Genomic DNA, 27,820 nt, shown 5'->3' on the forward strand with positions numbered 1-27,820 from the left:
TTTGCTATTGTAATGGAGTGGTTTGCTTCCATATAATTGCTTGTATTCTCATGATCAAGTACCATTTTCCTGAAAGATGACAAATATTACAAACGTTTAATATTCACTGGTAAATAACCAATGTTTTGATTTGAAATAAGGCGAGAATCGCAAGATTGCTACAAAATCTATAATCAATAGTCGTATTGCTATGAAACATTTCATATTATTGATTAGATAGAAATTTTACTTTATGGCAATTTAAAGGGGTCAAAAGTTGTTCATGTATTATGCACACTAAGGGCAATGTTTTAATAGCTTTTAACATTAAAACCATGCATGGTCTTATTGCAACAAACATACTACATATACATGTACTTCAAAAACTCATATACTCACATATAATTATTTTAGTTAAGAAAACAAAACATGATTTTAACTCAAAACATTTTTATTTCGTAATCACAATTTAAAAAAAATAAACACTTTACATTTTGATTTGATCTATTATAGATTTTGACATAAGTTGAACGTATTGGCATTATGTTGATTGTACTATACATTGCTTGTACATGTATACATATAAAACGTATTACGATTTACACATCGTTCTAAGGGCGATAACTCTTGAGAGACTATTCATTCTACAGTTGGAGTACAGCGGTTTTGACACAAAAATTGATGTTAGGATATATTATCGAAAGATCTATGAATACATCAATGGTAATTTAAAAGATGCTCCATCGCTGACAAATGGTATTTTTTCACTATCAAAAACAGGAGCAGACGATTTAGTATTTTTTTCTTCTGTAACTAAAGTTACTTACTTTACACCATTACATTGAAAAGTTTGAGCTTCTAATTTTACTTCAAGTTAAAAATATGAAAAATAATTAATTGCATCCCGAAAAAATTGCGTGATGGCACTATATTCTATATAAAATGAAGAGTACTGATTGCGCATGCACCAAAGGCGAAATAAATTATTTTATATTATATTTGTGTTAATTTAGGACACTATATATTAAACACGTATTAAACACAAAGATTATTGTTCGACTATGATGAATATCCACTTTATGCTCTGTTCGGCGTGTGGTAGCAATCTTCTAAAATACTGTATATGAGTGCTACGACTCATTATTTTACTACAGACAGAAATGTTGTAGAGGAAGGCCATTACTTAAACATATGTTATTCTATAAAGATATAAGGGTATTCAAATACGATGTATTTATGTGTACCTGGTATTGCATATTAAATTGAGTGTTTTTTTAATATCTGATCAGAAGTACGCATACGTGTGTACAATATTTAACTGATGCATTTTACAATAATTTATGGTAATACCTGATGAATATCCCGACTTTGTGGGTATTTTAATTGTATAAAATTATGAATAATCCATTTGATTGTATTTTAATACCTGATAAATTATTTAATTTTGATTATATTTGAATTACGTCTGATGAATATGCCTTTGTGTATCTTAATGTAGTGCCTGTTATTGCAATATTCATTTGATGCATTGTAATACCTGATGAATGTGTACCTGGTAATTTGCATATTCATTTGATGCATTTTAATACTTTCTCTTAAATATTGTATATGTGTACCTGGTATTACATATGTAGCTATTTTGAATACGTAGTTAACTATTCATTTGATGCATTTTAATACGCTGCTAAATATTGTATTTAATTACATATAGTAGCATTTTTGAATATTGGACATTGTGATTGTGTGTTTAATACAGGCTAGATTACAATGTCTTCATTGCTGCCAAAATGAAACCAAAATACTGTAGGCATATATGCAGAACACAGTTGTAGGATAGATTGAAACCAATATGGCATTTGTAAGTTTACTTACTATGATTTGTTTGTGTTAAAATTTGCCTTACGAATTTTTCATTTATCTATATATGTTTCATTTATTTTTTGAGGAGGTGGTGAGGAGGGTGAGGAGTTCAGCTATAAAATTATAACATTGATTGGGTAGAAGTGGATGGGTTCAGGAAAAAAAGTTTCTGATTAAGTAGTACTTTTTTTAAGATCATGAGAAGTAGAAATCAGACAGATACACTGTAAATCTAAAACCAATCAAAAACGAATGAACATACAAGCAGCTTTATACCAATATTTAGCTACCAAATGAATTAATAACTTGTTATATATAAGGATATGTTACGGAATATGCCACACAGTAGACAGAAAGAAGAATTAAGTTACTGGTAAAATTTAAAAACATGATTTGTTTGTGTTCTTAGACTACTGGGGAATCTCCAATATCTAAATCTGTCCATCATATGCTAATTTATTAGATCATCTGATTTATGGTGGGGCTAATATGTTATTAGCTTACGAGTATACGAACTCAATAAGATGCGCCCACGTTCCTTTAAGCGCCCCTTGTCCCTTTTTGATGGACATCATTTCTACATGACCAGGCATAGGGCCAAAACAGTATAAGATTGCTTATAGATTTGTGTCTAATATTCACACTTTTTACATTTATAATAAATACTGTGGTTGCTGCTTCATAGGTCCCCGTAAGATGTGAGTTAAATTTTATTTGCCGGTTAAATTGCCATTTGCTGGAAGAGTAACATAAAGGGAGAATAAACCCTAATAGTATTAGAAAGTGCATTTTATTATACTATAGGTTGTTGTCAATTTAAAAAGTAAACAAAAACTCTCCCCGAGAACAAATTTACAAAAAAAAATCATCTTTGGCATGATGGGCAAATTACATTTATGCTTTATACGTGAACTAATTAATTTAAAGAATTTTCCACCACCAACGAATGAAATTTCTATCAAACACAGGAGCAGAGGAATTAGTAATTTTGCCTATTTTTCTTCAGTTACAAAAGTCACTTACTTTACACCATTACCACCATTGAAAAGTGTCCGTTTTTAATTTTTATTTATTTTCATTCGATACAAAAGTAATTAATTGTGTCCCGATGTATGCCCTATATGGAATTAAGCACAGACTATGCATGCACCAAATTCAATTTTTTGTATGCATTTCTGTGTTAATTAGACACATATTATCAGTCACATGAAGATACATCAGTTATTGTTCAAATGATGGGTATCGTTTCTGCTCTGTTGGGGTTGGAGCATCTTTAACAATATGTTTTGTATAAAATATTGCAAATTAAAGAACATGATTATACTGTTGAGTGGGTATAAGTATAAAATCAACAAATACAGTTTTTATAATCCCCAACAACTTGGCATGCATCATCTAATTAAAGTGAACAGTAGATCTGAATTAATTACACATGCAAAATAATTTTGACACTTTATGTCATTCAAGGTGACAAAAATCACATAAATCAGATTTATAATCTTAAACAAGTTTCACCAGGAACACAGAGATATAGACTCATTGCTTAATAAAATTTGTTTTTCCAATACAATCTAAGAATCAAAATCGAGTAATTTGGATGGAGCTCAGTAAAGCATTACTAAAATAGGGAATCTCCATATCTTAATGAATCTGAAATATGCAACCCATACTGGCATGCGAGATAAAATATATCACCTTGATACATAATGTTTCACATTATTAATGGAACATCAACATGAAACGAGCATAAATAAATAACGTAAACAGAAATCACTCTTTTTTTTTATCTTCATTCGATAAATATGGCAAAAGTGTCCCGATTATGCCCTATATGGAATTATATAAGCACATTTACAGAAGGCTAAATGCCCCATAATGCAAATTATGCAATTTTTTGGTTTTCTGTGTATTAAAACTTTTTATCAGTCAAAAGATACATCAGTTATTATTCAAATGATTAGGTAATCTCTTACATTTCTGCTCTGTTGGATGCAAACATCTTTAACAATCTTTTTTTGTTAAAAAATATTGCAAGTGATTAAAGAACAATTCACAGGATGGTATATGTTGAGTTTATAAGTTCTAAAATCAACATAATACTAGTTTTTATTATAATCCCCAACAACTTGGCATACATTATCTTGGATTATAAAAATGAACAGTTGGGCAAGGATGGCTGGGTCAAAAATGGTTTTGAATGTATCAGTATAATTTCTTATGAAATTTTGTCATTTAAAAATCAATAAATTGTCTGCTAACATGCCTAAGAAATTAATTTAAATTAATTTAATTTTTTTTGGGTAATATCTAGGCAAAAATCACTATGTCTGAAAAGCAATATATATATGCAGCCAATACATTCGCTTTCAATGCTTACATGTTATCAACTTTTCTTTACTTTAATGGTCAGAATGACTGACATAAGAAAGACCTGTACATGAACTTGACAAAAAATAAACGCATTTAGAATGGTTTTTTATAATGTACTCAAATAATTTTATCACATTCTTTAATTCATTTTTCATTAAAATTTGCATGGTTAACACTTTATGTCAAAATTGGCAAATATGTATCATATAAAATCATATATATAATAATCTTAACACAAGTTTCACCAGGCAAACCACAGAGATATAGACTGCATTGCTTAATAAATTTGTATTTCACAATTACCAATCTAAGAATTCAGAAACGATGTTATTTGAATGGAGCTCTGTGTGACCTGATATACTTAAAAATAAATCCACTTATATTAAATGTGCTCTACCTATATGAGTGACCAGTTGCGTGCAATGCGAGTTATCCTTGATTTCACCATGTAATGTTTACATAGAATCTAATGCGAAACCCCTATAACATGACCATGAGCATGGAGTAAGGAGGGTCTAGGAGAACTCAACTCTTTGATTTTTTTTAAAACAGTGTGTCGCGCCATGATGTATGAGCGTGTGTGTGTGGAATGCATTCAGCTTGATCACGATCTGTATAGAGGCTCAGTTATGTCATAATCCCAATCATCGACTATTCCAGGGGAGTCCCAGATCACTTACGAGGTCTCATACACCCGTGGACTTATATCATAGTGTAAATCTGGAGGCAAACAGACTAGAACTGTGACAGGTGTGTACTTCGAAGTCCTTTCGGATGTTACATCCAAAAGAGCCGTATAACGGTACACTGTGGTTGACTGTGTGGCTGTAGAAGAGGGAGATGATAAGATCGTCGCTCTCTCTGTAGTCTTCAATGGAAATCTTTTGCTAAGCATGATGGATTCGGTCATATGTTTTCCGCTGAGGCTGCATTCAATTTCACTATACAGAAGATAGTCTCTAGGTGTGTAGGTAGAAGACGCTCGAAGAGTGTGACGCAGAAACCCCTTGGAGTAGTCGAGGATGGTATAGATACCATACTACAACAGTCACCTGAGTTATAAAGTGACATAAGAGTTCTGTACTACTTTCGAGTTTAGCGCAATCGAGACCGCAGAAGATTCGGCGATACTACTTTGTTTCCGCGCATTTATATAAGAAAATAAGCTCTTCTTTGTCTACTGGATTGATGGCTAAAAAAACAATTGAGTTATTATGCCCTTGATCTCCATCAAGAATAAACAAAAACTAACCTGTTTTGTCATAAAAATGGACAGCCTGTCCAATACTTGTAGTCGCTAATACTGCCGTTGATATTAAGTAGGCTGTTTTTTTAATTTAACATTTTTTTTTGGCCTAATATTTAGGCTAACAAGAATATAAAAAAAAGCCTAATAATACAGGCAGGCTTAGGCAGACTTTCAATACTCAGACATGCACAGTGGATGCCAGAATAACCTGACGACATGGGTTCTCCTCTTTTCGCGAGACAAGTTCTCAGAGATGCCAGGAAAGAATCAAGAAAAGAGAGCAGAGAAGTAAAAATGGACTAATATGTATTCTCTAACACTGATTTTACTTTAAGAACCTATGATGTTTGGTATGTGTTAAAGTATATCTTGAATTGTTGAAACCTTTGTATGATTTTTTGAATTAAATGTCATTAAGATAACAAAAATCTTTGACTCGTGATTGATATATGCCTTTTGTTAGAAGCATGGTTAAAGGTAACATGAAAAAAATTCTTTATGATTTGATCTCTTGCGCAAATTTGGCCAATATCTTAATTTTTAATATCAAAGGTATAATTTCCTTTCCCTAATTTATTTTGATTTTGATTATAGAGAGGCTAATTATCTAAGCGCGCACCCACAGTAAAATGGAATTCTGGAATGTTGTTTTTCTTCCAGAGATATTGGTTGTATGATATTTTAATTCCAATGGTGGAAATTATGTCAATGAAATGTAGTCATGAATGATGTAAAAGACACAAGATGAAACAGCATTTTACAAAATGGACATTCATATGAATGTCACACTTTTCATAATTCATTTAAATGCAAGCGTGTAGGACGAGTTTTTCGCGGAGAAATTTACAGGTTATGTTTGTATCATTACCTTAAGGTACAATTATAATGTTTATCTCTCGTTGATGATCTTATATATTCATTAAATGGGACCTCAGGTGTATAAAAAGGCAGGACGGATCTAGCTGTTCCAAGACTTGCAATTGAACAAATGAATAATAATAATGTTTATTGCCATACCGAGTCAGTAGAAAAGATTTACAAATTAGTACCAGACATTGCCTGATTAGTTGGATGTTGTCTTTTACAGGTTTCTCTTAAACCAAGTCATGTAGGAGAAAAATTGTTAACTAGTGGTTGGGGTTTGTTAAAGTGTAATTGCCATAGTAAACAGAATTACAGTACCAACAAAAGAAAACGCATAAAAGTGACAAGAGCAATGAAACTGTTGTAAAGTTGGCTTGCTTCCACTACGTAAGGAAATGGCTGACGTCTTTGTTGTCAACAACGCTGTGTGAAGCCCAATATGCAGGTCTGAACCATGGCTCTATCACCTCAAGGCCAACCCCAGCAAGTACAAGTCAACGATTTTAGGACTGCAGTCACCCACGAGTGTATATATGTTGTAAACGTCTCCAGTTCTTTACTGATGGGATAGAACACCGTACACATTGCCAGGCTACTGATGAAAAATAAACCATTGGATGGCAAATGATATGAGTCTGTTGGTACCTGTTCTGAAGTTCGGACAACGTTCCTGCGGTGGTTTAGGACAATGACGGTCAACGGAACATCCATCAATGGACCCTGCTAGTATATCCTACGTGACAGGCAAAAGAAATTTAAAGTTTTTTAGTATTTATAGTTATAACCATTATGTATGAAATGTGACCTTGATCAATAAGTTCTAAAGCACTCCATTTTCATAATTATTCCATGGTATTAAGGAATCCCTTAAAATTAAAAATTTTGACTATAAGGAAAACATTACAGGCGCGCTTTATGGAGTATGGCTGTTAACTTTTAAGTGTTAAGCATTTTTCCTTAAATCATTTTTGTAAATGGTTTTTGTATGAGGAAAATATAAGTATAAGTTATAGAAAATACAATGATAACAATGGTCAAAAGAAGTCTTAAAAGGTGTTATTTAAATTTTGGTTACCCATGAAATAAACCCTAAGGGACACGATTAACCATTATTATTATAGTTTTTATTGATAATAAGCAATTTGATTGGGCCTAAAGCCGTATAGTATAATCCCTCCCCTGAACTCGTGTACCTATACTTGTGGACTACAAAACCTTGATTTTTTTATTTATTACAGGTGAGCTGGAAGTTGAAATGTCCTAACAAATTTAATCAATCATGGATTCACATTGAATACAAAGATGGGAGCTATAGAATTGCAAAACACGATGATATTGAATTTAACAAGATTATTTGAGAATTCCTCCACGAGCAAGAGTTGTATTCGAGTAATGTTTATACAAGACCACTAAATATACTAACAAGGGACAATTAGTCATTCAGATCCCCCGCCAATGGAGATTATCAAAGCAGAAGTAAGTTTGATTTGTGGAGACTTATGTGTGTATGAAAAAAAAACACAGGACTATGAGGGAAGTTTAGCCTAGAAGAAAGGTGTGGCAGTACTAATTCAAGTAGAGCGGGTGCTGCAATTGTTGATCAGGCTATAAAGCCTTGACCATTTTAGAGTTATGTGGAGTATGAAGTGTTCGTGGAAAATATCTCTAATGCGTTATAGAGTTGTATGCTCCGGAAACCATCGTTACGGACGTACGGTACTAGAACGGACGAAAGGACGGAACGCCAATTTTGTTATATCCCCTGCCAAACTTCCGTTTGGGAGGGGGATAACAATGGTGTCTCTCTCTCCCCCCTCCTCTCTCTCTTGCTCTTGCTCCTATCCATAGAGCATTATAGGGGAAACTTAGCGCATTTTTTTTCAGGATATTGCATAACAGAACTAGGAAATAGAAAATATTTGAGATAATATTTAAGATACATTTATCTTAAATTTGAAAGTTTGAAATTTTTAACTGCTCTATAGGTGGCTAAAGTCTGATAAAAAACTTTTTGTGTGTCTCATTACATTGAGATTTCATTGGCTTACATGTACTATAAGTACATATAACAATGGTGAACATCTTTCGTTTAACCCGCAATGTATGGTATAAATTTGCAATCAGATCATGCACTAAAAACTCATCATTTATTTAACCTCTAATTTTGCCTGAATAGGATAACATAAACTTCTGATATATACTCTCTCAGGTTTGCGAATAAAAGAATTACAATAGAAACAAAGTGAAGATGATGAGGTAAATTTTGATTGTAATTTTGAAAATGCTCATGCATGCAAGTGCCTACATATGGCATTTTCTATTCAAGTAAAATGATAATTGTTTAAATGGTGGAATCATGATTAATTAGTACCTCACTTCCTCTAAATCCCTCTCATCTCAATTCATAATCAAATATTAGATGTCAGTGGAAAAAGGGCACATTTGGACTTTTCACTGAACTATGTAAAAGAAATATATCAACTATGAAACAATATTGAGATGAATTCATTCGGGTAATCTCAATCACTTAAGGTCAAATAATTGAATGTCTTTCCGTCTTTGGTGGCAAACGAAATTAATAAAAGTCTTGCTTGTGTAGTACCTCCAGGGATAAAACCACCAGTCATATATATGTAAAGCTACAAATATGTTTATGAACAACACACTTTTATAAATTAGTATTCGAGTAAATTTGCAACCCTGGCCGGCAGATATTAAAAAGATTATAGATATAATATAGTAGAAAAATCTGACATAGGACATTTAAAGTGTTGGTACATTCATTTCATGTATGTATATATATATATATATAGAAAAATATGCACAAACGAAGATAGTCTTTGTCTAGCATTAGCGCTTTCCACATTTATAGAAAAAATATGCACAAACGAAGTTCTCCTTTTGAAAACGTATGAAAAATATATATATAATATACATTTACATTTACAAGTTTTTATTTAGTTGTATGACTTTCATTTCAAGAAACAGGTAAATTAAACAGATTATAGTGCAATATTATTCTGTAACATTTTTATCCATTTTGCTAGTATATATGCAATATTCTAATTAGTTTTCTGAGCCGTAAAATAGATGATTGTAAACAGATGACTGCTAGAATAAACATGTTGATTAGAATTAAGTCTAAATATTCATTTATTTTTGTTATAAAAACTATCAATCTCGGGTCCATGATTCAAATTCATTATATACATGATAAGTTGTTAGCACCATTACAGATCGTAAATAGCATCATGCAGGTGTAATTTGCAACAAAGAAAGGTATTAAATCATAGTGAATCCAACAGGAATATGCCATTTCTATGAATTAACCAACAAATTCCATGAGGAAGTGTGGTATGTCACTTGTTCAATACGTTTAGAAAAGCATCACACAAACTAGAAATATGTCTATGTTAGACATGTTAAGTGCTCTCGCTTAAATACTTCCTATATCCTTAAGTTCCCCTATGATATAATCCTCTGAAAACAGGTTTACGTAGCACTTTTGCTCATTATAGTTGCGGTCTATTGCAATAAAGATGGTTTAACACCATTAGTGCTTTTTTTTTTTTTTTTGTAATAAACACTTGTCTTTACTTCATCAGAAATTTAAATGTGAAAATCTTACTTTGTAGTTCTTCTGTTACATATAAGATAGTCTGTGTTTATTAATTATCGTATGGATTATTGTTATGGATAAACTTGTTTCAGTGTTACATAATTGTCGTTCGCTGTATTTTATCGGTCAATGTCTCTGGGCAGGTGCGCATGGTGACTTACTCTGTGTCATGCTTGAACGCCTTTCTGTAGGGTTCATTATATCTAGCGGCTTCAGACACTCAGACTGATATTTTATATTGTGTTTTTTCATGCTGTTTCTTTACTGTCAAAGCTGTTGTTATTTTATTTGTATTATATTAGAACTGCAGGCAAATGCAGTCTATGATCACTGGGTTTTTAGTTAGCGATAGGGCAACATCCACCTTGGACCTAGGTTGATATGAAAAAAATTATATATGTGGCCAGTGATGTAGCATGGTGTTTAGGTTTTCCGTTTATGATTGACGTCGGGGTTTTATTACCCTCTTATATTTTGGTGAGAACATGACTGTTGCATGGTATTGGGGTCTCGAAATTTCCAAATATTATGAGAATCAAATGGTAATTTTGAACCCCCCCCCGCCACTTGAAGTTTACATAAAACAAATGCATTTTAGCCACTGTGAAATGTGTCTGTAGTTAATTTGAGTAGATCTATCTTGAAAGTATATCCTAATATGTGTTTTTGAGAAGTTTGGTTGTCAACATAATCGTATGGCGATTTCTATAAGTGCTCGCTTTAAATTACTTCATAACCTAAGTTAACTACAGCATATTGAATTTTAATCAACAATTGCATTGTACTGTTCCGGTTAATTTCCAAAGTCGTTCAAATGCTTTTGAATATGAGACCGATGCAAGAGCTGTATCATATGCCGCTTGAAGTTTACTTAACACAAATGAATTTAGCACTGTGAAATGTCACTGTTGTTAATTTGTTGTAGATTATCTTTGACAAGTCAGTGTTTGATTCCTGCCTATATATTTGGGGCCAGAAATTAGGCCCCATTCCCAAGTGTTTTCTTCACCTAATCTATGTCTAAATTTCCTTAAATCAGTGAGTTGACGGCGTATTTGTGTGACGAAAACTAAAAATTCCTGAATCCCAAGTTGAACGTCGTATGAGTTTAGTATCCATTCTTACGCTTGATTCTTAGAGAAGCATAATTGTCTATTTTTACCTTTTACAAAATTTCCATAAATATGGAAGCGTATTAAGGCTCACATACGAAAGATATTTTTTAGGATAGCGAAATGTTTTATTTGGCGGCCGCCAGGATAATTTTTCTGGCGGAAGGAATTATCTGGCGGCCGCCACTTAATTGATCTGGCGGCCGCCACTTAATTTATCTGGCGGCCGCCACTTAATTTCATTCTGGCGGCCGCCACTAATTTATGTGGCGGCCGTCCAGATAGTAGATAAATAAAGTGGCACGCCGCCCATGATAAATTATATGGCGGCCACTACTTAAATTTCTGGGCATATACTCTATCTGGCGGCTTTGACCATTAATTATATGGCGGCCGCCAGATAAATTATCTAGTGGCTGGCCGTCAGATAATTTAAGTGGTGGCGCCAGATATATTAAGTGGCGGCCGCCAGATAATTAAAGTGGCGGCCGCCAGTTAATTATATGGCGGGCCGCCGCAAATAAAACATTTTCGTTATCCTGAAAAATATGTTGTACGTGAGCTAATACGCTTCCGTAGTAAACACCGTTTCAATTTTTCATTTCATCTTCTTTTATCACACAAAATTCCAATTTTCACCAGGTGGGGGCAATTTCCCAAAAATACCAGGAGTGATAAAAACACTGCAAGTATAATCCTAAATATGTGTTTTTGAAAGTTTGGTGTCACTAAAATCATTGGACGAGTAATCTTCTTATAAGACTATGTAGGATAATGTGACTTCCCGTATACTTGTGCGGCAGTTTGGCGCTCGACGCAGCGATGCGCATAGTGGATGTACAACAGTCGGACAAGGAATAATAATATTAAGAGTAACACTCGCACTAAAAAATAGTTATTTTAAAGTTGAAAATTATTGTGAAGAATTCGGTTGAAGTTATCAAGTCCCTTAACTTTTGCAATTATTGACTGATTATGACCGCAGTTTCAAAGCTCCATCCGTGATTCTCATTGACTTTGAAGTAATAATTTAGTATACAAGGTTTGGTGGAAATCGGACAACTTAAGATAGTAAAAGTTATCGAGTGGAAACCATGGGTTTATCTGTTTTGACGATTTTTAAAGTCAACGTAACTCTTGCCAAATTTTTGACGGGATGCTTGACCCATTATGCCAAATCATTAGAGATATCATTGATATTAAGCAATATACTCCAAGATATTTGGTGTGAAATTTGACATATAAGTTTTCGCGAGCGGAAACTTAATGGATTTTTTCTGTTTTGACGTGTTTTAAGTCCAGTAATCTCTTGCAAATATTGAACGGATATTGACCATGTATATGTGTAATGACATGTTTTTTCGAAGACAGAACATACCAAATTTGGTTTGCAAGCGGACTATGAACTCTCAAATGTTATCGTACGGAAAAATCCTTTTACCCGGACGCCGCCGCGACGCAAACATTATGTGTTACATTAACACCTCAGTCGATACCGTACATGTACATGGTCGCCTCTGTGTTGGCAGGCCCTGACATGAATCATACTTTCATTTGAAAACTCAATATTTATATAAAATGTCACTCAATTAGAAAAGAACATTTGCTCTTATTATCATCGTCATGCAGACATATTGTCACACTGTTTGGACATGAAAGTATATAATAATGTCTCCTCATCTTTTTAAACTGCCATGAAACTCAAAGAAACTTTCTAACGTAAAAGATTTCATGTTCTGCATCCTGCAACTTAGGTCCAGACATGCTTGTGAAACTTGCTGAGTCACGAAATGATACCTGAGATAATCGAAACAAGAAATATAGGCTTCTCCATGCGATATATTTATGTTTATATAATAAAAAAAGGGGAGACCACAACTCACCAGTACTGAGTGTACTCCAAGATAGAGGGCGGCTGAGGCTGACCATGGCTACACCCACAACACTGCCGCGACGATTTTAGAGCCAGATTGTTTACACCTGTAACTTACCAAATACATTTTTGGGGGTTTTAAAGACCCTTGTTAACATAATATTATTCATTGAATATGACATTATTATAAATAAGTTAAAGTATTTGACATGTCAGAATTTTATCATAATATTGATCTTTTTGTACTTATATGTGACATTGTATATATATATTTGTATTGGATGACATTATTTCTGAATATTATTACATGTGTCTAATTATCTATAATAATCATTAATTGATATGACATAATTATTACAATGAGGTTCAAATAGGGCAGAAGAATTAGTATGGGATGTAAATAATGCAACGTTATTCACAGATGATCAAGATATTTTAAAGGATCATTGCCTTTAAATTCCTGTTTTAAATTTAATGATTGTCATTATAAATAATAGAGGTTTTGAGATTGAATACTTTAAATAACCCGGGCTCAGGGCTGAACCGCAGAGGAGTTTCTGAGTTGTCTCCCTCCCAGGTTATAGAGTGTATTTTTACAGATGTTCTCTTAAATCCAGACTCCCTGTTACTTTATTTAGGATTTTGCAGTTATCTAACCTTCCTTGTTATACAAATGTGGTGGAGTGTTATTGACTTAAAATATTTAATCTCTTCCTTATAGGTGTACTCTTGTTTGACTATTGGGTTGATACTTATATCTCCTTCCTCTCAGCAGTGTATTACGGTGATTGCGTTCAATCGTAATTTAGTTAATACCGCATATGTTTTTGTGCTGCCTTATTGTCGTGCTGTTATAAGGGTTACATTGGCAAAAAAAACAGGTGTCGGGGGTAGGTCGGGCTGTTAGATTGGATCTTTATTTTTTATTGGTTTTTTTAGTGGGTGTTGTTTTCTCTCAATACTTGAAGTGGTCAGATACCTGAGTCTGTGAAATCCATTATCCTGTAGTTTTAGGTTTATTTTGCAGAAAAGTGGGATAAAGAGTCCGGGGTAAAAAAAATTAGAGTCAGGTAAACCCTAAAAATACAGATCTTTTTTTCTTTCTTTTTTTCTTCTTGGCCTTCTAGCAAGGTAATAGGACAGAATTTAATTTTGTAATACAAGTATTTTATTTATATTACATGTACTTTACATGTACAATGAAGATTCATTTACATTCCTGTAGACTATCTGGATCAAGAATGGGACAAGAGTTACTAGTTGATTTAGCGATTGCTCATTGAGTTTTGAAATTGGTTTTTTTTATGTTTTTAGACTCCGTCACATCATATCACATAATTTTTTGACAATGGTAACTTACAATGTATAGCATGTGATCATACGATGTATGTAAATTGTGACATAGTAACACGAAGAGTGTGTAGGGGTGGTAGTAATTATAAGAGATTAATTATAATATTTTTTAGCGCTTTATTTTCATATTGTATAATCTTCCAAACTCTTGCGTTCTTCTTTATGTTTGCCACATTTTCCCTCAAATTCCAGAGTAGTAGTTAAAAAAAAACACTCTTTGTTTCAAGACATAATGAGATAGGTCTTTGTCTTATTTAGATATGATGTGCCTCGATGGGATATCTGGAGATTTGCTTGAGTAAAGGTTGTTAGTAGTGTATTACTCACATTGCTGGGTGATATTGATCTTTACATTTCTGTGTTAACGGCCTGGTAGAAATGAGGGTCTTGGGTGAATGTATTTTTTATAGTCTCTATAATTCATAATAACCGCGCATGTTCTTGACTTGCCTCGGTATTAGTTACATTGGAAGTAGAAAGTGGACTAATTTCTGGCACTTATCTCTTGAAAAAGGTTCATTAACATTAATTATACTAAAATTTTAAAGGATGCTCTCACCCCCGCCAAGCCGCACTGAGCATAAATGATATTCATAATTTGAACCATTAATGGTGCTTTAATCATGTATTCATATGTCTAATTTCCAACTCAAAAAATAAATACAAAATAATTTATTATGCTTCTGGTGATTATGCATTCAGTACTTAATTCCAAATAGGAATTATAGTGCCACAGAAATGTTTTCGGGTTGCAATTAGTAACAGGGTTTTATTATCTTTGATCTTGGGAACGTAATAATTAGAGGCTGCAAACTTTTCTATTTGGTGGTGAATGGTGGTAAGAAAGTGTACCTTTTGTAACTGTAGAAAATATACAAATTTGGCTGCACATGTTTTTGATAGAGAAATAGAGAAATATTACCATTTGTCAGCAGTGGAGCTACTTTAAGGTCAAACTTGTGTGCTTAAAGGAACTTTTTAAAAGAAACAAAATTACAGGACAACATTGTGACGTCCTTGCCAAAATTTAAACACCACGTGTTTATGTTACATCTTTCCCAACTCGGGAACACGTTATGAAACTTCAGAGAACCATTACTATAACTATGTATATATGTATATACCTTTAACAAATTTGCATATATATATATACATATTTAAGGCCATATAGTAATGTTGAACAGGATATCCTAGCTAAGAACTCAGTAGTGACAGCCTGTATATAAACATATATATACTTATTTGGTCTCATCGTTACCATCCCCCCCCGCTCATCGGAATTTTGCATACCGTATTCCACCCAATAAGTGTCCAAGTCCATATAAGTAATACACCCCTTTTTGAGGCCGCCATTTCAATTGCCCAGGCATAAATAAAGACCAAAACTACACAAAACTGTATAGATTTGCAATAATTTCATCTTATTAGCACCTTTTCATTTTTTCAAGTTTTTAAAAACTCTGGGTGTTTATTGGGTCAAGTATGGTAATTAGTCACAGGTAGATAGGAATGTTTTTGCTAGCAGTGGCAAACATATCCTGAAACCTGAAGGATTTGTAGCACCTAACGCAAGGAACCTTCTGAGTTAAAGAATATATACAGTACAATTAATAGATTTATAATATATATATATATATATCAAGAAAAAAATATATCAACACGGCATTCCTTTTCGCTAACGTTTTCAGGCCTTTCAGGCCATCTTCAGGCGATTGTTTATTTACTTTAGCTTAGATATATATGTATATGCTAGCTGTAACCAATTGATCCATAATCTGCAATTACCGGGTACTTTAAGCTGCTTTGAAGATTGAAATTTGAGACAAAACTGATTGGGTCCATCAAAAACATCAAATACCGGTATGAAGTTAAAAGCGATGTGATACTAATTATACTGCATTTTCCATACCTTTGCCCTCAAAGACACAAATTGTTGTGATAGTATAATTAACCCTTCCCCTGCAGTTCTTTTTTTCCCATACCTTTAATTTGCTCCAAAAAAACCTGTCTCTATAGTGGATTTTAATTTGGCACTACTTTGTAACAGGAGAGGAGAAATTGTACTGATCACACTGAAGTTCAAACCTTGACAAGTCTTGGATTCTAGTACTAAGCATTTTAAATTTAAGCCAATTTAATAAAGCAATTTCATTTCAAAAACAAGTGCAATACCGCATATATATACATGTAATACATTGTTATCTACTATCAGTACATGTACAGAAACTGTATGTTAAAGATGCTCTACCGCCGACAGAGCATAAATGATATTCATCACTTGAACAGTAATTGGTGTTTAATTGTGTATATTTTTATATAATTAGCACAAAAAAAAAGTAATGCAATAATTTATTTTGCTTTTGGTGCATAAGCAATCAGTATTTCATTCCATATAGGATATAGTGACATGGAATTTTTTCGGGATGCAATTAATTATTTTTTATATTTTTAACTTAAAGTAAAATTAGAAGCTCAAACTTTTCAATGGTGTTAATGGTGTAAAGTAAGTAACTTTTTTAACTGAAGAAAAGAACTTAATTTTCTGCTCATGTTTTTGATAGTGAAAAAATACCATTTATCAACAGTGGAGCATCTTTAAACAATTATTTAAAACTCTCAATGAACTCTGAGAAAAACAAATGAAGCCCTTAGAATAACAAGTTTCGAGATCTATAACAAAAATTTATGAAAGATGCAAGAAAATGCTCTCTTAAATTACAGAATAGCTTTCCTCTTCTATTAGATGAGCAAGGATATAAAATAACAAAAATGTACAGTGTAAATAGGCACCTGAAGTAGCTAATTAAATTTACTAGTTAAAGACTTCACAACATTGAAGTGCACAAATGTAAAGGCCAGTGACCTGATCAACATTGAGTACTGAGTACTGCCGGGTGTACACATAGTACTCATCATATACCTGTGTGACTGGAATCAGATAACAATACAATGCCTTTGCAGAACTTATCAAAGTCTTCCAATGGATCAATGGTGTAGAGCAATTATGTAATTAGAACTTAATCTCTTTAGCTAAATAGGTGTACCGTAAACTTTTATCTTATTTATATAATATGCAGTACAAGAGCTGACCAATGTTTAATAAGGTCTCAGAGGGGCTAATTGAATCAAAATTAGGTTCAGTGTTTTTTTTCAGTTAATTTACATGTGTATACATGTACTGTTTATTATTCAGAATTGTTTCCCATTGTGTTAATCAAATTTATTGACATTAAAATTACAATGTGGATGTGTATAATAATGTTTGTGTCTTGATAAAGCTAACAAACATCAAAGTATCTGAAAGATGTGGAGTGACAAAATATTATTTTATTTGTGCTCACAGTTGGTGCACTTCTGATACAGACACATGTATGTATGATCTATATGTTGATATACGTGTAGACTATATACTATATACACCTGGTACACAAGTAAAAAGACCAATACCAGGTCTGTTTGGTCATAGGTACCTGGCTCGTTTAAAAAAAAAAAAAAACATGTTGTAAACCTAATATAACATATATTATGTATTACAATGTCTCATATTTTTTTTAAATGCGCCAGGAACCTATGCATGGTTTGATACATGAGTAGGCCAACTGTCCCATGTGTGTTTAACCTTCTGGTAATTGGCCAGGTAAAGGTATAACAATCTATAAGTATAATACACAGTCTGTAACCTATGTCAATGTCTCAACATGATATTTCTATACACGATCATGCAACCCTGTCTACAAAGAAAAGAAGGTCTTTATTATAGCAAGTGGTCTATACAGGTCAAACTTTGGACCCCAGTGAGTCTTACCAAGCAAGTGGTCATTATATAGTATACAGGCAGGTTTTACTGTAAATATTTGCAGTCCATCAATTTTAAATTTTTAGCATCTTTCCAACTAATTGGCATCACTTGACTACTATCATTTTGATTCATTAAAATGGTGTAAAGAAAAGCAAAATTGGGCATGAAATTTTTATGTTCAGTATGGATGCTCATAAGTTTTACAATATATCAACATGAGTGATCACAATTAAAAGTAAAATTATAAGCAGTACAATTATTAATTTACATGTGATTATTGCCTATTTTTTTATATATAGTTTTAATCATTGTCTTTCAAAAAAAAACAAAAACTTTTTGAACTTTGTTCAAAGATTACAGAGTGATGGCCAGCTTTATTTCCTAAGTTAAAGCCACAAAGTTCACCACAATGTACCATTACTCAATTATTTGATGTACATCAAAGAACCAAATTAACTGTTCTTTGTTATCGCATAAAGAGCCTTCATTTAGCTTAATGATGACATAGTCCAGGGGTGGATATTATGTCTGTGAGAGTATTCCCTGCAATGTCAAGGATGAAATGCAAAATGAAAATATGATCACCATCTAATGTATTTATTTTATTTGTCCTACATATTGATAAATTTGATACAAGACTTAATTGTCTACCGCAAATGGTAATTATTTTAAATTATGCGCCTCCTTCATTTTCATAGTTTTCGAAAGCCTTATTGTGTCAAATATGGTATCTGAACCAGGAAGCTGTGACAGAAATAGAAGGGGCAGGCTCTTGTTTAAATATCCGCATCAGATCCTAAGGTACACAAACTTACCTGTGGTGTAAAACAGTCATGACAGAGCCTTCATTTAGGTTAATAATGATATTTGTATGCGTGTAGTGTGACAGATGTTTAGTGAGACATGGTGTGAATAAGACAGTTGTGTACAGTTAATTGATTAAATTTGTGTAGTGAGACAGGTGTGTAGTGAGACAGGTGTGTATTGTGACAGGTGTGTAGTTTGACAGGTGTGTAGTGTGTCAGGTGTGTAGTGAGACAGGTGTGTGTGACAGAAGGTAGAAGTGTGTGACAAGTGTTGTAGTGTGACAGGTGTGTGTAGTGAGACATGGTAATAAGACAGTTGTGTACAGACAATGATAGTGGATTGCAGGTGTGTAGTGAGACAGGTGTGTAGTGTGACAGGTGTGTAGTGAGACAGGTGTGTGTAGTGTGACAGTTGTGTAGTTAGTGAAGAACAGGTGTGTAGTGAAGCAGGTGTGTAGTGAGACAGGTGTGTAGTGTGACAGGTGTGTAGTGTGACAGGTGTGTAGTGACAGATGAGACAGGTGTGTAGTGTGACAGTGTGTAGTAGTGAGACAGTGTGTAGTGTGACAGTGACAGGTGTGTAGTGAGACAGGTGTGTAGTGTGACAGGTGTGTAGTGTGAACACAGTGTGTAGTGTGACAGTGTGTAGTGAGACAGGTGTGTAGTGTGACAGGTGTGTAGTGTGACAGTGTGTAGTGTGTGTAGTGAAACAGGTGTGTGTGTGACAGGTGTGTAGTGAGACAGGTGTGTAGTGAGACAGGTGTGTAGTGTGACAGTGTGTAGTGTGACAGGTGTGTAGTGTGACAGTGTGTAGTGTGACAGGTGTGTAGTGTGTAGTGACAGGTGTGTAGTGAGACAGGTGTGTAGTGTGACAGTGTGTAGTGTGTAGTGTGTAGTGTGTAGTGTGACAGGTGTGTAGTGAGACAGTGTGTGTAGTGAGACAGTGTGTGTGTAGTGAGACAGGTGTGTAGTGAGTGACAGGTGTGTAGTGAGACAGGTAGTGTGACAGATGTGTGTGTAGACAGGTGTGTAGTGAGACAGTGTGTGTAGTGAGACAGGTGTGTAGTGAGACAGGTGTGTAGTGAGACAGGTGTGTAGTGAGACAGGTGTGTGTGTGTAGTGTGACAGGTGTGTGTAGTGAAACAGTGTGTGTAGTGAGACAGTGTGTAGTGACAGGTGTGTAGTGTGAGACAGGTGTGTAGTGAGACAGTGTGTAGTGTGAGACAGGTGTGTGTAGTGACACAGTGTGTGTAGTGTGAGACAGTGTGTGTAGTGAGACAGTGTGTAGTGACAGGTGTGTAGTGAAACAGGTGTGTAGTGTGACAGGTGTGTAGTGTGACAGTGTGTAGTGAGACAGTGTGTAGTGAGACAGGTGTGTAGTGTGAGACAGGTGTGTAGTGTGTAGTGAGACAGTGTGTAGTGTGAGACAGTGTGTAGTGAGACAGGTGTGTAGTGAGACAGGTGTGTGTGAGTGACAGTGTGTGTAGTGAGACAGTGTGTAGTGTGACAGATGTGTAGTGAGACAGGTGTGTAGTGAGACAGTGTGTAGTGAGACAGGTGTGTAGTGAGAGTGTGTGTGTAGTGTGTGTGTAGTGAGACAGTGTGTGTAGTGTGAGACAGGTGTGTAGTGAGACAGGTGTGTAGTGAGACAGGTGTGTAGTGAGAGACAGGTGTGTAGTGAGACAGGTGTGTAGTGAGACACAGTGTGTGTAGTGAGACAGGTGTGTAGTGAGACAGGTGTGTAGTGAGACAGTGTGTGTAGTGAGACAGGTGTGTAGTGAGACAGGTGTGTAGTGTGAGACAGGTGTGTAGTGTGAGACAGGTGTAGTAGTGAGACAGGTGTGTAGTGAGACAGGTGTGTAGTGAGACAGGTGTAGTGAGACAGGTGTGTAGTGAGACAGTGTGTGTGAGACAGTGTGTAGTGGTGCATAGAGACAGGTGTGTAGTGTGACAGGTGTGTATTGAGACAGGTGTGTAGTGAGACAGGTGTGTAGTGTGACAGGTGTGTAGTGAGACAGGTGTGTAGTGAGATAGGTGTGTAGTGAGACAGTGTGTAGTGAGACAGATGTGTAGTGTGACAGGTGTGTAGTGTGTGACAGTGTGTGTAGTGAGACAGTGTGTAGTGAGACAGGTGTGTGTGTAAGATAGGTGTGTGTAGTGAGACAGGTGTGTAGTGTGTAGGTGTGTAGTGAGACAGGTGTGTAGTAGACAGGTGTGTAGTGAGATAGGTAGTGAAACAGTGTGTGAGTGATAGTGTGTAGTGAGACAGGTGTGTAGTGAGACAGTGTGTGTAGTGTGACAGGTGTGTAGTGAGACAGGTGTGTAGTGAGACAGTGTGTAGTGAGACAGTGTGTAGTGAGTGTGTGTAGTGAGACAGGTGTGTAGTGAGACAGTGTGTGTGTAGTGAGACAGTGTGTGTAGTGAGACAGGTGTGTAGTGAGACAGTGTGTGTGTGTAGTGAGACAGGTGTGTGAGTGTAGACAGGTGTGTAGTGTGGTGACAGTGTAGTGAGACCAGGTGTGTAGTGACAGGTGTGTAGTGAAACAGGTGTGTAGTAGAGCAGGTGTGTAGTGAGACAGTGTAGGGAGACATCGTAGTAAGACAGTTATGTAGTTAGAGAGTGAAGTGGAACAGGTGTGTAGTGGAGAAGGTGTGTAGTGAGACAGTATATAGTGAGACAGGTGTGTAGTGAGACAGTGTAGTGAGACAGATGGATAGTGATATAGGTATGTAGTGAAACAGATGTGTAGTGTGTCAGGTATGTAGTGTGACAGTGTGTAGTAGTGTGTCAGGTGTGTAGTGAGACAGATGTGTAGTGTGTCAGGTATGTAGTGTGACAGGTATGTAGTGTGACAGTGTGTAGTGTAACAGGTGTGTAGTGAGACAGGTGTGTAGTGTGTCAGGTATGTAGTGTGACAGGTGTGTAGTGAAACAGGTGGGTAGTGAGACAGGTGTGTAGTGAGACAATGTGTGTAGCAAGACAGATGGATAATGATATAGGTGTGTAGTGAAACAGGTGTGTAGTGAGACAGGTGTGTAGTGAGACAATTTGTGTAGCAAGACAGATGGATAGTGATATAGGTATGTAGTGAGACAGGTGTGTAGTGTGTCAGGTATGAAGTGTGACAGGTGTGTAGTGTGTCAGGTGTGTGTAGTGAGACAGATGTGTAGTGTGTCAGGTATGTAGTGTGACAGGTATGTAGTGTGACAGGTGTGTAGTGTGACAGGTGTGTAGTGAGATAGGTGTGTAGTGTGTCAGGTATGTAGTGTGACAGGTGTGTAGTGAAACAGGTGTGTAGTGAGACAGGTGTGTAGTGAGACAATGTGTGTAGCAAGACAGATGGATAATGATATAGGTGTGTAGTGAGACAGGTGTGTAGTGAGACAGGTGTGTAGTGAGGCAATTTGTGTAGCAAGACAGATGGATAGTGATATAGGTATGTAGTGAGACAGGTGTGTAGTGTGTCAGGTATGTAGTGTGACAGGTGTGTAGTGAGACATTGTGTGTAGCAAGACAGATGGATAGTGATATTGGTGTGTAGTGAAACAGGTGTGTAGTGTGTCAGGTATGTAGTGTGACAGGTGTGTAGTGTGTCAGGTGTGTAGTGAGACAGGTGTGTAGTGTGTCAGGTGTGTAGTGAGACAGGTGTGTAGTGAGACAGGTGTGTAGTGAGACAGTGTGTGTAGTGAGACAGGTGTGTAGTGAGACAGTGTGTAGTGAGACAGTTTGTGTGGTGAGACAGTGTAGTGAATCAGTGTGTGTGGTGAGACAGTGTGTGGTGAGACAGTGTGTAGTGAGACAGTTTGTGTGGTGAGACAGTGTGTAGTGAAACAGTTTGTGTGGTGAGACAGTGTGTAGTGAGACAGTTTGTGTGGTGAGACAGTGTGTAGTGAGACAGTTTGTGTGGAGAGACAGTGTGTAGTGAGACAGGTGTGTAGTAAATGTCCTATGAAACAGGTTTGTTTAGAGTACATGTTGTAGTGAGACATGTGTGTAAAGGCAGTAATGGAATGAGACAGTTGTGATCAGAATTAAACCAATCAAGGATGTGTAAGTGGAACATGTATATGTGGAATTAAGTAAAATCTATGTTGATTAAACAGTTGTTGTAATGCAGACAGGTATAAAGCCATGTACAGAGACGATGAAGCAATACAATTAATGATTTATGTGTTGTCTTAGGAAAATATGACAGCTTCGTATATGTGCCACTTTGCAGGCGAAGCTAGACCCAGTCGATGAGCGACCACACGACCTCCCAACAATCAAGGGGATAGATTTTGTAGCGATCCCGTTTCAGGTGTGTCAGTTGTACAGGTAAATCTACCTATCTGACCTCATTTCTAACATACCTGGGGAAGACATCTAGCAGTCTTAAATGACCAAAACAGGCATGACAGATAGGCGGGTGTTGTGCGTATATAGCTGAGGGAAACGGTTCTAGATTTTTTATTGTATTGTTTTTATTTGTCATTTTAAATGTCGATAGATACCAATGAAAGACGAATACTTAATATATTTTGTAATTAACACCTTACCTGATACCTGGAGATGATGAGAATGGCTAGAACGACTGGTATGGCAGTCGCCGACATAGCATGGGTGGACGGCATTGCAAATTCTTGTAAATAATAAGTTTCCAGTCTCACCACCGTGGGGAGGAGGGGCGGGGCCACATCAAATAATCTTTAGTTCCCTGCCCGACCCACAGAACACAAGCACCAAACTAAGGCCGTCTGCCTGATGAGCAATGAATCACAATTCCACATACAGCACGGGTAGAACAGGAGATAGAACGCCTCATTACCGAGTGAAGATGCTAATCGTGAAAAAATGGAGCAACACATTTATATTTTATCGTATAGTCTGAAATATCTGTGTGGCGGGAGGAATCGCCAGATTTTTCCCAATCATCTTCAGTTATTGGTTGTTTTTTTTACATTTCCTTTCCTGCAAACCCGCTAAATGATGCATTGTTTTATCTTCACGTGTCGTCTGCCCATCCAGGTAAGTTGACATCTCAGCCGGTTTAAAATGTTCCACCTGAATGAACTGTCGTATCTCCATTGCCACACCTACTTGTTTTCCTCGAATAATGCACACCACAGAATCTTTGAAATTTTGCTGTAAGCTCTGGATTGTTGAGTCTTGTTAACAAAATCCATCCTTTGGTTCTGCCTTCGCCTCCAGTTCCGAACTGATTGCAGATTTTCACCTGTGTCCGGTTGGTACCACGGGCACGCTCAGCGGCTTTACGTAAATCGATATTTATAGACGTACACTCGTGTGGTCATGTGATTAAAATTGTTACCTAGATTAGAACAAGGGGTCCCAACACGGGGGTTTTCCTAAAGAGGCGTGACAGAGTACAATTAAAATCCTTTCCGATTACAATGTACTTGTAAAATATACTTGTAATGTTGCGAAATATGCTTTAAAATGTCAAGAAATAGCGCTTGATCATTGTCCTAATAACCTGTGTAAGGCTGGTACGAATACGGACTCAGACGGAGTATGATGATGCAATTAACCGCAACGTGAGAATGACATTTTATTAAGGCAACATAATCAGAGATTTAACGCCTTAAGAATCAAAAGCTTATGCACGAAGATCATAATGGTCAAAGACCGAGACATTCCTTAATTCGGTTAAAATGAGTTACTGACATGAAACTAAATGGGAAATTGAATGTGCAGTTTTGCCGAGAAAAAAATGTCAAAGATACTACATTTACAATCTAATTAGATTGTACTTTACACTCGTGACTCGTGAATATATGTTCGCTGAACTAATAAATTGACTAAAAAACTCCATAAATCGACCCGAAATATAATTATTTCCACAAACAAACAAAAATTCCGAGAACCGACATGTACAATTTCAACACAGTATTTGTTTTATGCTATAAATATTTCCCACATAAATTATATTGCTGGCACAGCGTAATGTTATAAATTCTGTGTCCATTGTAGCATACATGTACATGTATATAAATACGTCCTTGTTGTTAGGGATTAGAATGTCACATTAGCGATCTGGCAAACAATATCATGAAAATCCGCTTATGACACAAACTTATAGTGACTTATCCATATAAACATTGTTCTATTTGAATTGAACAAAATGAGACGGCATTTTTTATTAAAAGTTTAATATAAAAGAAAAAAAACGCCGGAAGGATAACATCAAATTCGTGTATACATTTAATTTGTATATCTTGTTGATTCAATCAATTATAAAAGTGCGAGTGTTCGCATATACGTAGTTCGATCGGAGACTTGGAAGCGACAGAAATCGGTCGCACAAGGTGTACATATGTATACACATTATCTTGTATACACTATTAAAGAAGAATTGTGTATGTGTATTGTGGATGATCTTTATCTAAATGTAAATAATCTCAAACAATCTTGTTTAATTTATGATAACCGCGAAGTGGTATCTTTAAAGAGACGGAGACGAGTGATACTGATTATTTATAAATGTAAGTCATTTAGCTATATTTAGCATTGATTTTTTTGGTCTAGTATATTATATTTTTTACGTCATATTAACAGTCAGTGTCAACGGCCTCCCGTGTATTTGGTGTTTAGCCGGCGTGTGTGTCAATGCGACATGATTGTTTTAGCCTTGAGTAGATTTAGGACTCACGATAGACTTTTTGCTGAGTTCATCATATGCTCACCCCCCAACAGATAACAGAATGTAGCATCCTATGATTAAACATGCACTGTACAGTGTATGTATTAACTATACTGATTGAGTCGTTTTAATTAGCACTCGACAAAACCGACATGGTACATGACTTTCTTTATAAGAATGACTGCAACAGAAACAGCCCAGTATATTTCTCAATTTCCTGATATACGAATTACTACGTGTAATAACTATAATTAAGAAACATAAAACAAATTAATTTGTATCCCCATACACATACATGTATTTAAGGCAAGTTGCATTGTACGACATTGTACGACAAAGGGCATTTAAAGGCCCACTACCTTTCCGAAACGGCTTTTAATTTTTAAAATGGGAAATGAAAAAAGAAGATCGATAATTTGTATAGTCGCAAAAGTTATTAGCTTACCGTTAATACTACATTTATCATCACCTTCTGAACGATATGATTAGAATAAATAAAATGTTTAATTTTCATAAAGCGGGTCGTATTATGTTTCCCGCCGTTGTGCTAAGTACCGGCGCTGTAGTTGATTATCATTGCCAGACGGCAAACACAGCGAATTGACTCTCAAATGTTTTCATATATTACGCAGGAAATCTTGCTTATGTTTGGTGTCGTAACCTTATTTTTAGGTCATCGGTATGCATTTTCTGATGTTATTTAATGTTTTTTAAGAAACCTTTATATTTTGCTCCGGAAGTGTAATGGGCCTTTAAGATGTGCTTAAATGTATCATATAATAACTTGAAATACGCACATATACATGAACATGTAATCAGGAAATTCATAAATATGAAGCTAAAGATATGTCTCTTAAGCCAGTACGTTAACAATGTGTACAGTAATTAGAGTATACATGGGAGACGATAAGAATCTACTACCAACCATAGGGTATACTTTGTATTGTCCATTTTTCAACATAGCATTGTCCTTAGGCTATGCATTAGCACATATATCAGGACAATCAAATATTTATCTAAGTTGCTATGAGATGGCATTTGGTTGTCCAGAGATCTAATTATTTCTTTCTAGATATTCGCCTTTGGGTTAATTGCGAGTAAGAAACCTATCGTGGACAGTTTAACTTTGCCATTTAATTAAAAGACACGTATTTCGGTGGATTTTCTTCGGGTACTCTGACTTTTCCACTAGCAACATCTTAAAAGGAAAAACACTGGTTGTTAACATGTTACGATATAAAATTGAACTATAACAACTTTCTGTTTTTCCTTTCTTTGTAATAAATGAAATTAATGATATGAGAAAACAAAATCTCAGGAAAATTCAACACCAATGCAAACTTGACTGCTGGTTATATGCAAATGCTATAACGCATGACTGATACTAAGATTAGTCCGCTAAAACCTGCCTATATCATTAGGCTTTTTATCTATTTTATAGTTTTGGGCCTAATATAATATTAGGCAATTTTTCTTAAAAAAAAAGCCTTATTTAAGCATTGATGTCACTATTTTTTTAATTTTATCGGTATGAAAAAAAAATTGTTTGCAAACTGTGTGAATCCGCGTAGCGGATTCTCACATAAGTTTGCAAACAATTTTTTTTTCATAACCCGATAAAATTAAAAAATAGTGACATCAATACTTATAATTAATTTTATACTCTATTTGATAAAATGAAGTATGTTTAAATGTAACATTATAGTGTTTTTTCAAGGGATTCTTTTTTCCGAATCAATACGCAACGTCAATGTCTCTATTGTGACGTCACGTTAACGTCGGGGTTTCGCGCCATTCTCGGATTTTTTTTTTCATAGTGGTATGCAAAAAAAATATTGGCCAATCAAAAGCCAGATTTGGTATGAAAACAAAGAAAAATTAATTATATATGATATGAATTTTATATTGTTGTATAAACTATGTATTGTAAAATGCTTGTGTTCATGCATCAGAAACATTACCCTGTATGTTTCATACACGTGAGTGACATCCAAAATATAACCATCACACATGTATGGTGTGTGTATGAATGCATGTTACTCATGATAAACGGAACAGGAACAGAAGGTGAGACTTGCTATCAAATTAATTCAATAAGTTTTATCTCGGAACATCAGCTCTATCTCTGACTGACTGAGGGCTAAATAGATCTATAGGTTACCTTGACCATTGACACATATAAATACACTTACATTGCACGTATACTTTCAAGACAGAAAATATATAGGTTTGAGAATATTCCAGTTTGATACCACTTTCTTCTGGGTCTACTTTTAAGTGGATTTTGATCAT

The 27,820-nt window shown here is 35.2% G+C and overlaps 1 pseudogene; it reads right to left on the reverse strand.

Annotated features, from left to right (window-relative positions):
• Window positions 1-54: 54 nt before the first annotated feature.
• LOC138316428 (sphingosine-1-phosphate phosphatase 1-like) lies at window positions 55-27,820 on the reverse strand (annotated as a pseudogene).

Source organism: Argopecten irradians, chromosome 2 (assembly GCF_041381155.1).
Source record: "Argopecten irradians isolate NY chromosome 2, Ai_NY, whole genome shotgun sequence".
NCBI lineage: Eukaryota > Metazoa > Mollusca > Bivalvia > Pectinida > Pectinidae > Argopecten > Argopecten irradians.